At 41.6% G+C, this 12539-nt stretch overlaps 1 protein-coding gene across 9 annotated transcripts in view; it reads right to left on the reverse strand.

Annotated features, from left to right (window-relative positions):
• Positions 1-12539, reverse strand: part of LOC123968012 (zinc finger protein 516-like) — a 67469-nt gene that overhangs the window by 43199 nt on the left and 11731 nt on the right. Inside the window, exon 1 of one of the 9 annotated variants that reach the window (XM_046044473.1) lies at positions 673-866. The exons of the other annotated variants lie outside the window; for them this stretch is intronic. The gene's annotated coding sequence lies outside the window, so the exon portion shown is untranslated. Of the gene's footprint in view, positions 1-672; positions 867-12539 lie in introns of those variants that run through there. 9 annotated transcript variants of the gene reach the window in all.

A 12539-nucleotide genomic window follows, 5' to 3' on the forward strand; every position in this document is an offset into this window, starting at 1 on the left:
CACACACACACACACACACACACACACACACAAACACATCAAACTATTCTTTAAATAACTATTTCCTCTGATAACTACTCCAGCCTGCTACTACTTTGACTATTCACTATTCCCACGATAGTACTACACTGTTTTTTTTAATGTTTAATAGATTTTATTGTTAGCTTTACCTTTATGGATTTCATCACCTATCATCACCTATGGTATAACTATAATTTTCATTTATGGACTCCTGTTACTGGTTAGTAAGTTTATAGCTCTTTTATGCTACTTTATAACATTGTTATATCACCTGCAATATCACTACTGAATTCCTTTAAGAACTTCATTTTGCCCATTATTTGATTAGCACCTTTCCCAAATGTAGGCTACCATGGGATTACTGTGGCTCCTTTTTTTCGCAAGGCTCCACTCTCTTATCAAACATTCCTCAAAATTACCCTTATCTCCGTTGTAGCACATGTACTTTTGCTGCCCGTTTCTTAATCAGTCCCCACTACACTCTTAAAAGGAAATGACTAGGTAAAAACCAAAGAAAGAAGAAACCAAAGAGTCTGTAACAGCCAAAGATGGCACTAGCAGCAGCAGCCCGACGAACGCACCCTCAAAATAACAAACAATAAAATAAAATAAAAAATATATATATATATATATATACAGTCACTTCCTTACCAGTTAAAACACCGCTGAGCTCAAACACTCACACACACAAAAAAAGGAGAACGGTGCAGCTCAAAAGCAAATACAGTCCAGATCCAGCAGAGATAAGAGGAGGCACTCTGTGTCTTCCAGTGCAGCGACTGACAATAGCGACCCGTGGTTCAACTCTGCAAAGATCGTGTAGAATTATTATTATCTCTGGCGAATTCCTATCTCCTTGTGTTGTAGAACAGTACAGGTTCCCCTCTCTCTCTCTCTCTCTCTCTCTCTCTCTCTCCCTGCCGTTTCACTGGTGCTGCCTTCAGGTGTTGTCGGAAATGTCGTGACTCAGAGATAATACTGGCAAACGTGGATTCCGTAGTAAACTCGCTGAAGTGCTAAAAAAAGTTGGCTCATTGATGCAGTTAAGGGATTTTTTAGTATATCTGTTCATCCATAGACTACAGTCTAATTCATATCACTTAGCCTATAGTGTCTTGAATTAGGGGGCATTGCATTGTTGGATAGGCCTACTGAGTGTGTTAATGATAACATTTGCGAGGACTTGCTAGTTTTCCTTGTCATGTAGCCAGTATATAGTTGTTTGTTTTACAAAGCAAGAAATTTGAAGACACGTATCTTGGACTAGCCTACAGTGAATGTTTTCTATTTTCTGACATTTTAGAGACTATAGCTGAAAGATCGATTAATATAGAAAACAATCGGCAGATTCATCTATAGGCTAATAAAGCAGCCAGTTACATGTTTACATTTATTCAAGTAGCCTATCAAGTATACAGGTAAATCAATCTGATACACAAGACGAATAATGTGTTAATATTCTAATTAGAACGATCTTTTGTTCGCATATACTGCAACTTCATTGGGACCTATATGTCCACTCCCATACCTACTTCACTCATCAAAGTGTAGGCTACTGGGTCGGCTCAATTCAAATATGGTCTTGTGATGAAACATGTGCTCATCCGACATGCCCCATGTCACAGAAGAGAGTACAGAATTCTTTCCCCGTCTAAAATAAAAAAAGGGTATTTCTGATCAAACTCCTGCGATTTAATCATGGAAATGGCGGAGTATATTGGAGCACTCGAACGCATCGTGAATGGAGAAAAGCCCTGTGTGTGTGAAACCCCGAGGACGAGATCGAGGGCGAAAAAGGAGAAGCAGAAAAGTTTGTCCCTACTGTGTATTCCCTGTCACTAAACCTCAGTGCACACACATAACACAGTGTCTTTGTTTCATTTATGTCTCGATGCTTCCTATCAGCAGGGTCCGCCGGTGTGTTCCTGTGTGTGTGTGTGTGTGTGTGTGTGTGTGTTTCAGTGTGTGTTTAGTCTAAAGTGTCCAGAGAAGAGAAGGGGCGACACTGAACAATTGTCCCCAGCTCACCAGCAGTCCCAACACCATACATGCGCATTCGCTGCCTCGTGCGTAAAAAGACATGCCGGTGCCACAGGCAGCGAACACTATCTGTGATCGGGTTGAACGCTCTCGCCCACATAGCCTCATTTTGGTACAGTCACCTGTACAAGCCGGATAATAGAGTTAAAGAAAAAACAGAAAATGTCTTTAATTCGGATTATCTTGCACTGAGCAGCCGCAGCATGGTCCCATTACCACAACAGCAGGTCTCATCCTGTAGGTGCACCATCATTTGGGGGCACAAAAAGTTAAACCACAGACCCCTCATCACACGTACACGTGAAACACCCCACCCCTCCTCCCTTGCCACATGTTTCCACCCCCCTAAAGCACATACATTAACATTCACACATACGCACACACCGCATGCAGATGAGAGCTTTAATTGGCGCAGAGATTGAAAGAAGAAGAAATGCGACACACCAGAGATCTTCCAGCGGTTTCAGATCCTCATATTAGTGTCATGTAGAGTCTTTCCGGCTGCGGGCACCTGTGCCTTGCTCAGTGGCAGTTGTGCCATGACTACTATGTAGGACACGACTTCCTAATATGGATATCCCCCCTCCCCCCCTCCCTAACGTCCACCTCCACCCTGTGTGTCTGTCTCCGTGTGAATAAAACAATCTTTCATAAAAGAGGAGAAAGTGTTCTTCCATCTCCTGTATATTTTTCTGCGTCTTTTTTTACTCTACTTGTATTGTTGCCACAAATCTGTGTGTTTGATGCTGCGGTGAAAGAGCATGCTATGTTGTAAAAAAAAAAAAAAATAGTCAAGGAAGAGATGAGTGTGTTGGTGAGCTGGTGGAAAGTTTGCTTAACCTCAGGGATGTGTCCAGTTTATTCCTATATTTTTTTAATTTTAATAACTGACTTCAGGCAGCTTTTTAAAGCTTGACGATGAGTCGCGTTGATCACCAACTATCTTTAAACTGCCGCAAGTTACAGCACTGATGAAAAGAGGGAATAATAAATACTTTCTTACACACTCTGTTTCCCTGTTACCAGATGACCACAGACATGAGGTCATCCACGAAATCTTGTTTTGTTTATTTTGTTTTTAAATCAAACCACTACACCCTTGCCTGCATGTAACCTATTTATAAATCAAGATCAGACAATCGCCTTCCACCTACAGCCCATTCAAAGCACACGAGGTGGCCCAGTACACTCTGTATGCGTAGAAGAGAGAAAATCAGAGATCTGCGTACCTGCTTTATCCAAAAGAATAATCCAGGGTGACTTCAAGAAGCAAAGACAATTCTAAAGGTGAAAGCATGCTCTTTGCAGTGTATGCTGAAGTGCATGATTGAGTAGGTCGAGTCCATTCTGTCCCGCGGGGGTGGTCAGGGATTCCTCTCCGCGGTTATTTGCATATCGCCAGTAGCGTTTTTGGTTTTGAAATTAAAGACACAAAGTAAGACGTGGAATTTTAACCACAGCAGCAACCACCATAAACATGTCAGCTCGGTGCCTCCGTGCGTGCTTTCACATATTTCCTGACAGCCCCATTCCGCGGCCGAATGGACTCTCCCACATTAAATGGAACTATCAGCTATTGTCTCATCAGCGAAAAGTTGTTGATACTGCTAAGGACTCACAAAAAGTCCCCAAACAGTGAGGGAGCGTCCATCTTACCGACTTATTCAGCCTAATGTTAACATGTGCACGGTGTCATGGCAAAACATCGATGGTGATGGAATTGAACTCTTTGCCAATCGAGCGTCATTATAGATGGCCGAAGAGTCCAGCCTGTAGCAACACCCAGACAGCTGTTTGTAAGGAAAAATATTGCATGTGGGAATGCAGTGAAGCCATTATTGCAATGGCCACACACCATGAAGACGAATTTGACTGAATTAAAGTCTAAATGTCTCGATTCACTAGTTAAGGCTGGGAAAACCCACTTCCTCTTTTATGCACAAATATACAATGATACATTATTCCACCGCATATTGTCTCATTCTGTGCTCCCAAGACACTGATTTTGGTTTCATGTGGAAAAGTCCTGACAGAAATGAAACTGCATTCAAACAATGAAGTTTTGTCCTACCCTTACTGACAGATTTTCCCCTGTTTAAAATATTTTAAACTTTCTGAAGTAATAATAATAATAATAATATATAAGAAACACATCTTAGGCAATGACAAATACAGGATTCTTTTCACTTCCTTTTCACTCTGATGGTGATGCATGGCTATCGCCTAACTACTTTATTTTCAGTCAAGCTCAGTCCTGTTCCACACACACTCTTTACAATGACAAACAAAATGACACAGCAAGAATGAACTCCCTTTGCAGGAATGGAACATCTATAAAAGCAGGGAAATGTGGGAAATAAATGTGATAACCATGGTAGAAATGTTTAGACAAATATGGTCAGTCCCAATTAATCTGATTTCACATTACGTATAATTGTGGATCAGTGTATTTTGTGATACTTGTGATGAGTTCCTTGCCACTATCAGCACATATCACACATATCACCCCCAGCACTACAGTTTTACATTTATAAAGACCATGAAACTATGCAGATTAAAAAAAAAACCCACTGTTGTTAAAATGTACTCCAGCTTATTTTACACTGAAGTCATGTGTAATAACTGTCACTCCACAGTGTTGTTGTGGGTGTTGCGCAGAGGTCAGGCTTGTTTGCTCAGCATGTGTGCAGTGAGAGGGAGCCATGTTGCTGACTGCTGATGTACCAGAGAGTTAAGACGCACATCTTATCAGTGACGAGCCCTTCAATTGTAACGGCGGGCACAGTGCGTTATATATGCAGCCCCCGGAGCTCCATGGAGGCTCTCTGAGCATTAGCACACATATACTGAAATACACACACATACACATTGACCGATGAGTATCTTAAGCTCCAAGATGCATCACTGCTCCCTCAAATATAAGGTCTGCTAATATCCGAACACACCCATATATGTGCACATGCACATATAGATGATCGTACAAGACTGTTAAGTATGTCATTATATCCAAGATGAAATATGAACCACTCAGCTGTATACACAAGAAATACACACATGAAAACACACTGATAGCCTCTCCAGCACACACACACACACACACAAACACACCTACACACACACACATCTACTAAAATGCAGTGGTGCATTCCTGAAATGTGATCTACTTGCATGTATAAAACACTCACAGACTCCCACACCCATACAGATGTATAGATATGGACTTCCTTACCGACATACTCACACGGTAAGATATATGTATAACATTCAACATGGCTACTAAAGTACATCAGTTCCTGCATTTGATGTGATATGAGATACTCCTATGCACACACACACCGTCACTGCACGACATTCATTATCGCTATTCGTTATTACATGGGGGGAAAAAATCTACTCACACCCATGAATGCAATAAAACACACACACACACACACACACACACACACATTAGTGATACATAGTTATAGCACAATGAACAGAGCCTCCCTGCTCTCTCTCTCTCTCCCTGTAGTGTGTGAGTCACTGTTCAGATACTTCCTGTTATAAGAGAGTCGTCTTTAAAACAGCCTCCCTCTCTCTCCATTCCTGCTTTCCGAGTCAGAGGGAATGTCAGGCCAAACACACACCAAGGTGTCCTCTCCCTCACTCTCTCTCTTTTTTTCTCTCTCTCTCACTCTTTTCTCTCTGAACCAGTCGGCAGAGAAGCCCTCTGTCTCCCTGCAGTCTGCAGGTCATCCACTCAGCATTTTAAAACATTGCAACGTGAACCTTCACCTTTAAAGAGGGCTTTGAAAATCTTATCCACTGTACAAGTGCATGCAGACAACAATGAATGCATGCATCTGCCCACTATTGCATGCCTGGCTGCTTGTGCATGCGTGGCGGACAAAAACACACACCTCAGGGCAGTTCTTATAATAGCTACTAATAGATATACAACACAATGATGTGTGCTGTCCTAGGCTGATTTACATTACTGTATATGGTGTCTGTGCATTTTGTTTGTGTTACCTAACTATAAGTTGAATCACAATTAATAACAGAAGAGAAAGAAATAAGTTATATCAAGGATCAAGGTAATTTATATAATTAATATTATTTTATATTTATATTATTTATTATTTATATTATACAACACATAGCATATAGCACAATGAAATGAAAAATGTTGCCGATTTACTTTGAGCACCAGGACAGTATGTAGCAAACCATAGTACAACAATAAGGAAATTCATTATCCATATGTAATCCTCATATTGTCTACACAATAGGAGTGATATTTCTTTTTTGAAGGGGTTTACACTGTCACTTGCTTATGTTGTGACCCACTTTTCTCAAATGGTTCTTGTCTTAAAATGGCTCTAGTGTTCGGTACTAGGATACGCAGCTATCACAAGCCTTCTCCAGTGACTGACACCTTCAGCCCCCTTGTGCTCAATTAGCTTGTAGTGCATTAGCAGCCGCATGCTAATTGTCAGCTGGCAAAGGAGTGCAAGGGGAACCCTTAAGGAGATACCTCAGGGAGCATTGGGGTGGAGGGTGGGTGCAGGAAGGGAGGGGGGTGGTGGTGGTGTGCTTTGTTGCCTAACCAGCCCATGAGCAAATACTGTATCACTGAGCAGCAGGAGGAAGCCCACGTCTTGGCATACAACGTGAAATATTTATGGGATATCACATTACCTATTTTGAATGAGGCAAATAACGCCCTTTTTGCCCTCTTGATGCCACACCTCTCTCAGTTCAGTTGAAGAGAAGAGAATTCGGCTCAAGTCAAATGTGCTTTGTAGGTGTGAAACAAAGAAATCTTACTTATACACAAGAATGCACACTTTCTTCTCCTTCAATGTTAATTGTGTGAAATGGTGGCAGCTTTGTGGACATGTGTTAAATTCCTCTGTCTTTCTCTTTCAGTGATGTTTCAGAATGAATGCATATGGCTTTTAACTTAGAAGCACTGTTTTTTTTCTTCTTCTTCTTCTTCTTCAATGTTACAGGAAGAAGTGCTGCTCCCTCAATGTCACTCTCTCGCTTTCTCTGTCTATCTTGTTGACTCAATCTGAAACAACTTTTGGATCTCATCTATTTCCTGGTTACAACCCCCCCCCCCTGAAAAAGTTCACATTTCTCTCACCCCCACCCCTTCTCTCGACTCCTCTTATTCTCTTTTGACCAACTTTCCTTTCCATCTCATCAAATTCCATAGGGTGGGGAGGGGAAGTGAGGGTGGATCCACCCACATGAGTAATCATTCATGCTATTTTAGTGTTGTTGTTCTCAGCTGGGCCACAGCATCCACCTGCAAAAAGCTCCCAATCTTTGTTGCGTCACTGGATCACAACATAAAGTCAGGGACATAAGAAAAGGCAATGCATCACAGCACAAATATCATTAAATCATGCTTATAATAGCTAATTCACCAGCAGCAGCAGGGAGGATAAAGATAAAGGTAAATGGCTGACTCCTGCTGTTGTCAGTTGTGGGTGTGTACAGTGTGTATCTGCGTGTGAGGCAGGGAGGGGTTGTTGAAAAGTCCTCTCAGTATAAAGAGAAGGTGACTGATTGAGAAGTCCCAGGTTGTGTTCTGTTGCTAATATAGTTATGTGGTGTAATCGTGCAGTAATAACATCATAATCCCATCTGGAATGAGAAACTGTGGACTGTGTTCTACAGTGATTGAGGCCATTTCCTGTGTGTGTTTGTGTGTGTGTGTGTGTGTGTGTGTGTGTGTGTGGTAGTGCATTTCAAGCAGTGGTGACTGCAGGAGGCAGCCTGATGGATACAGGATCATACTGCAGCGCTTACATTGTCTTCAGTCCTCCTCCTCCTCCTCCTCCTCCTCCTCCTCCTCCTCCTTCACCCTCCCCTGCTGTCTGCCTGCCTCTCAGCAGAATTATCACTCTAAAACACACACGCACAAGCCCTGGACACACACACAGAGATGCAGGAGCAAATGCAGCCACATGCAAGCATATGCACATTCTCTGCATGAACACATACAAAAAACATGACACACACTGAAAAGGTGCACAAGCTGGAGAACTGATGTCTCAAAGTGCACACAAAGTCAAATACACACTCAAAAGGTAGCTACATGTTCCCTACAGCAACACATCTGTCCCCCACCCCCACGCACTTACAGTAGCCTACACACATACTCCCCAGCTCATTCAAAGGCAGCCATGCATGTTCAGAGACAAGGTGCTGCGAGAGCAAACAGTAAGACAAACAGCCATCAGGGATACACTGAGAATATTACAGCATAGGATTTCATCATCAAATCTTGTGTCATTCTGTGAGTGTGTTGCAGAGCTCACATAAGGATCCCATGTCTGACTTACACAAGGCAAACAGGAAGTCAGACAGGGAGCTGTCGTTGTGCCTTGCCACACACGTACGCATGTTTTATTTTACCAGTGACAGCCACCCTGTTACATACAGCTTGTCACAGAGGGAAGGGAAGTATCCACTCCTGTCATAGCCCTTTAATTCAAACACAGAGCCGGCTCTGTCTGTCCTCAGGTTCAAAAGAGATGGAGAGGAGGGGGAGCCTGTAGGCCGCGTGATTGTATGTGTGTTTGGTAGGTAGCCAGGAAAAGGTGCCTAAAGCTTGGGTATCTTGTATGCATGCTAGCGTGTATGCCTGAAACAAACACTTGTATAACATCCTTTTTACTTGACTTCTCATAGAATCACTTCCACTTTTCTCATCAGGTAAAACAAGCCTGCCATGATTTCTGTGAAAACCTTTTGTTTGTTTGTTATTTATTTTTTTACAAAGGATGCATATGTCTGGTGGATGTTGGGATTAAGTAACACCAAAATCAATACTCTTCAAAATTAAATGTAAATTGTATTTCAGTAAATGTTATGTAACGAGGGCCATTAAATGCAAGTATTCATGTAATCGCTTCTTTTTCAATCGTGCCAAGTTTCGGACGTAACATCCTTAGAGTCATATTGCATTTGGACTTGGTACACCGCCACAATGATAATGCTCACGTTGAAAGCTGTCATATTACCACTCTGTTTACTCGTATGATGATGCCGTAATTAACACGTTGCCCTTGATGTGTTGCCAGTTTGACATTGGGTCTGACATTGAATCTGGTGGTAGACAACCGCTCAGAGGCATGTGATGAGTATGCCGGCGAGAGGCTGGTCTAGACTCCAGGCGACACACCATATGATATTGATTATCTTTTGTTTGGCTATCTCTGCAGCTCCTTGCCCTAAAGGACTTAACTCACATTATTGTCTGGCATGAGGCTCTATTACTCCAATTTAGCCAGCTCTCCAGCCAGCGGTGAATGCACCACTGTTGAAATGTGTCCAGAGATCCCATAACGAGGCAGCCACACATTTCACTCGATTCAATCGCAGGTTTAAGAAGAAACAATCTTCTAGCACAGGAGATCTGATGTAAGTAACAATAATATAAATTCTAGTATTATTAATGGAAATGGAAATTACTTTAACGTTAACCATATATTAATAATCATAGAAGGTCAGTTGGTGAATAATAACTTGGCTTTAAAAATTATGTCTTTTCCTACTCTGCTTCAGTCAATATACAGGGCCAGGGCAGAGCATAAAGCATGTTAAAGTGTGCAGAAAAACCATATCTGTATCTTGTTGCCTAGATTTTCTTTCTCTTCCTGGCTGGGTGTCATCTAGCACCCATGGCCCATGCACAAATTTGTTGATTCAACACCCCATAAATAGGTGTAAATGTGCGAGTATATTTTTTTGTATGAGTTTCTGGTGAAGAGAGTGAGGTGAAAGTGTACTTAGACCAGTGGTGACCCATTTTCTATGAAATACTTTGCGCTGGCGACCGTGGTCACACAAAATATATTTTAAGTGGTGATGCAGTTTTACTCTCATGTGCATAAAAAGGTTTTCCAACATTTTAAGAATACTTCCATAACTTGAAAGGGTTGACACCAACTTAAAAAGTGAAAGAGTTTGAATACTGACACAGACTTAAAACTCTTTAACTTGGACAAGTTAGTGATGCCAACCGGCTACTTAAGTAGCAACAGTTACAGTAAAATGACAATTATAAAAGTAAATTTGTAGTCAGTTCCACAACATGCTAACTAATATCCCTTTCTGTTTTCACAATTGTGTATGAGTGTTTTAGTTCATAAATCCTGCCTGAGCGGTACAGCAATTTGTTTGTTAACCATCTAAACCTTTAAGACACAAAAGTCAAAATCACTTTACTTTTACAAACTGTCTATATTTATCTCTACTTATATTTGTTGATGATACATTTGAAAGATTTGTTTTTTTAAATGACAATCGAGGCTCCCTGGCAACAACATTATAAGCCTGTATTAAATAATCTGATGAAAATGAATGTGCTATTGAAGCATTAGCATTTGTGCTGTTCATGTTGTAGTGCACACTGTTGTGTTTTAAATAAAAATGGAGAATGAAGGTTGTCATTTTTTGTTGACAAATCGGACCTGCGAAGCTTTTATGAAAACACACTGACATGAGTAAATTTAGGTGACTCCCAATGCCGCTGTGTTTCAGTTTATCGCCCAGCACTAGTGGCAATCCATGAAACATGGTTTCAGCTGGAGGAGCTTTAGAGTTCAGGGTCTCTTTGCAGACACTTACAAAATATGAAATGGAACTATATCTAAAACCCACTCACCTAACCCTCACCTCAAACACTCTCACTCACTCACCATTGTACCCACCCCCACACTCCCTCCCTCCCCGGCCAGTACTGAGAAGTTGAAATTGATATTGCCACTACAACTAGTTCTGCTACTACTACTATTACTACTGTTGAAATTGACAGCAATAGTAATTGTTGAGGTTCATGCTGTATGGACTAACAACATAAAAGGGGTATTCCAGTGATTCAGTAGTGCACAGTGGTAAACATGCAGGGCTTTCAAGAAACAGATTAAGGAAAGGATGGTCCAAATCAATGCAGCAGGGGTCCAGGTATCACGCAAGCTGTCATTCTAACTGAAAAAACAGCAGGTGATATGAGTTATTAGCTCCTCTCTGGCTGAAGGAGTTAATCACCTGCTGTACAATAATTGTTGGTTTGAACCCCGTATACATGGCTAGGCTGCCTTCCCCCACACTCATCCTCAGGTGCAATGAACTGAACGTATGACTATACAAGTAAACATGTGGTCAGCAGGGTGACAGAGCCATGTGCTAGTTTTCCACTCACATCAACTTTGTTCACATTTACCAGCTTTGTGGTAAATAACATATACATTCACCTCAAAGGTGAAACAAATGGTGGTTTTGCAACACACACAGCACACACATACAAACGTCTTGAGTTGCCCTCCACTTATCTTGATATTGTTAATTACAGCCAAGGTGTGTGTGTCTGTTGGTGTGTGCATGTGTATGCTGTTGACTTTCCTACTGCCACAGACAGCTGTTGTTTGTATTTCCCCAAGTGCTCAACCCAACAGTGTAATTAGCCCCAGCTATGTTTTACTCTACTGAAGTGATGAGGATGTGTGTTTGTGTGTGATTGTGTGTGTGTGTGTGTGGGGGGGGGGGTACCATCCCAATTCAACAACACGCTACCCACCCCCAATCCTTTCTGCAAAGTAGAGCCTAAAGCCCGAATCATCCACACACACACACACACACACACACACACACACACACACACACACACACACACACACACACAGGCCAGTAACAATAGCTCCGACACAGAAGCCATGTTCAAAACGGCTGACATTGAAAAGTGTTAGTTTATGACCTCACTCCAAAAGAATTGAGGTCATATTGGGTGTATGTTTACATGGGATAACCCTGAAACAATGTCTATCAAAGTCCACTAGCATATCAAAGCTACTCATACACACCTGTTGCCTCAAGCAACAAACTTACCAACAAATGTTCTTAAATCAATGCTAGAATCAATAAAGTCAAATGAATCAGGACAAACGAGTGGTTTGAATTATCTTGATAACATGAATTTGACTGTTCAAGTTGAAAAACACAGGGCTTATATAGGAAGGTGAGGGAGGAAATCATGGCAAGGCATGCTTTTTTTTTTAGCAAGAGGGGGATGGGTGTCTTTTTAGATTGTCCCTCCTCCCTCTTCCTCTGTCTTGTTTTCTCTTCCCTCTCATCTCTGTTCAAGGGCTGCCTGGCTAAAACACGCCACCCCTGCACACCGAATGAAAGTCATAATAAATGAGTCAAAAGTGGTCGGCAAGACATTGTCACTGACTGGGAGTTGGTGTGTTTACTTGGAATATTGTATATTATTATTGTGCGGTGGTGGTGGTGGTGGAGTGTGTATGTGCTTGTGCATTGGTGTGTGTGTAAGAGAATGAAAGAGTATGTGTGTGTATGTGTGTGTGTGTGCATGCATGGGAATGAGTGGGTGTGGTGTCAGGGGAGTTGCAGTAAAGTGACACGAGTGAATGAATAAACATACTTATTTCACATAATTAGAATATTTAGACATTTTAATC

Source organism: Micropterus dolomieu, linkage group LG03 (assembly GCF_021292245.1).
Source record: "Micropterus dolomieu isolate WLL.071019.BEF.003 ecotype Adirondacks linkage group LG03, ASM2129224v1, whole genome shotgun sequence".
NCBI lineage: Eukaryota > Metazoa > Chordata > Actinopteri > Centrarchiformes > Centrarchidae > Micropterus > Micropterus dolomieu.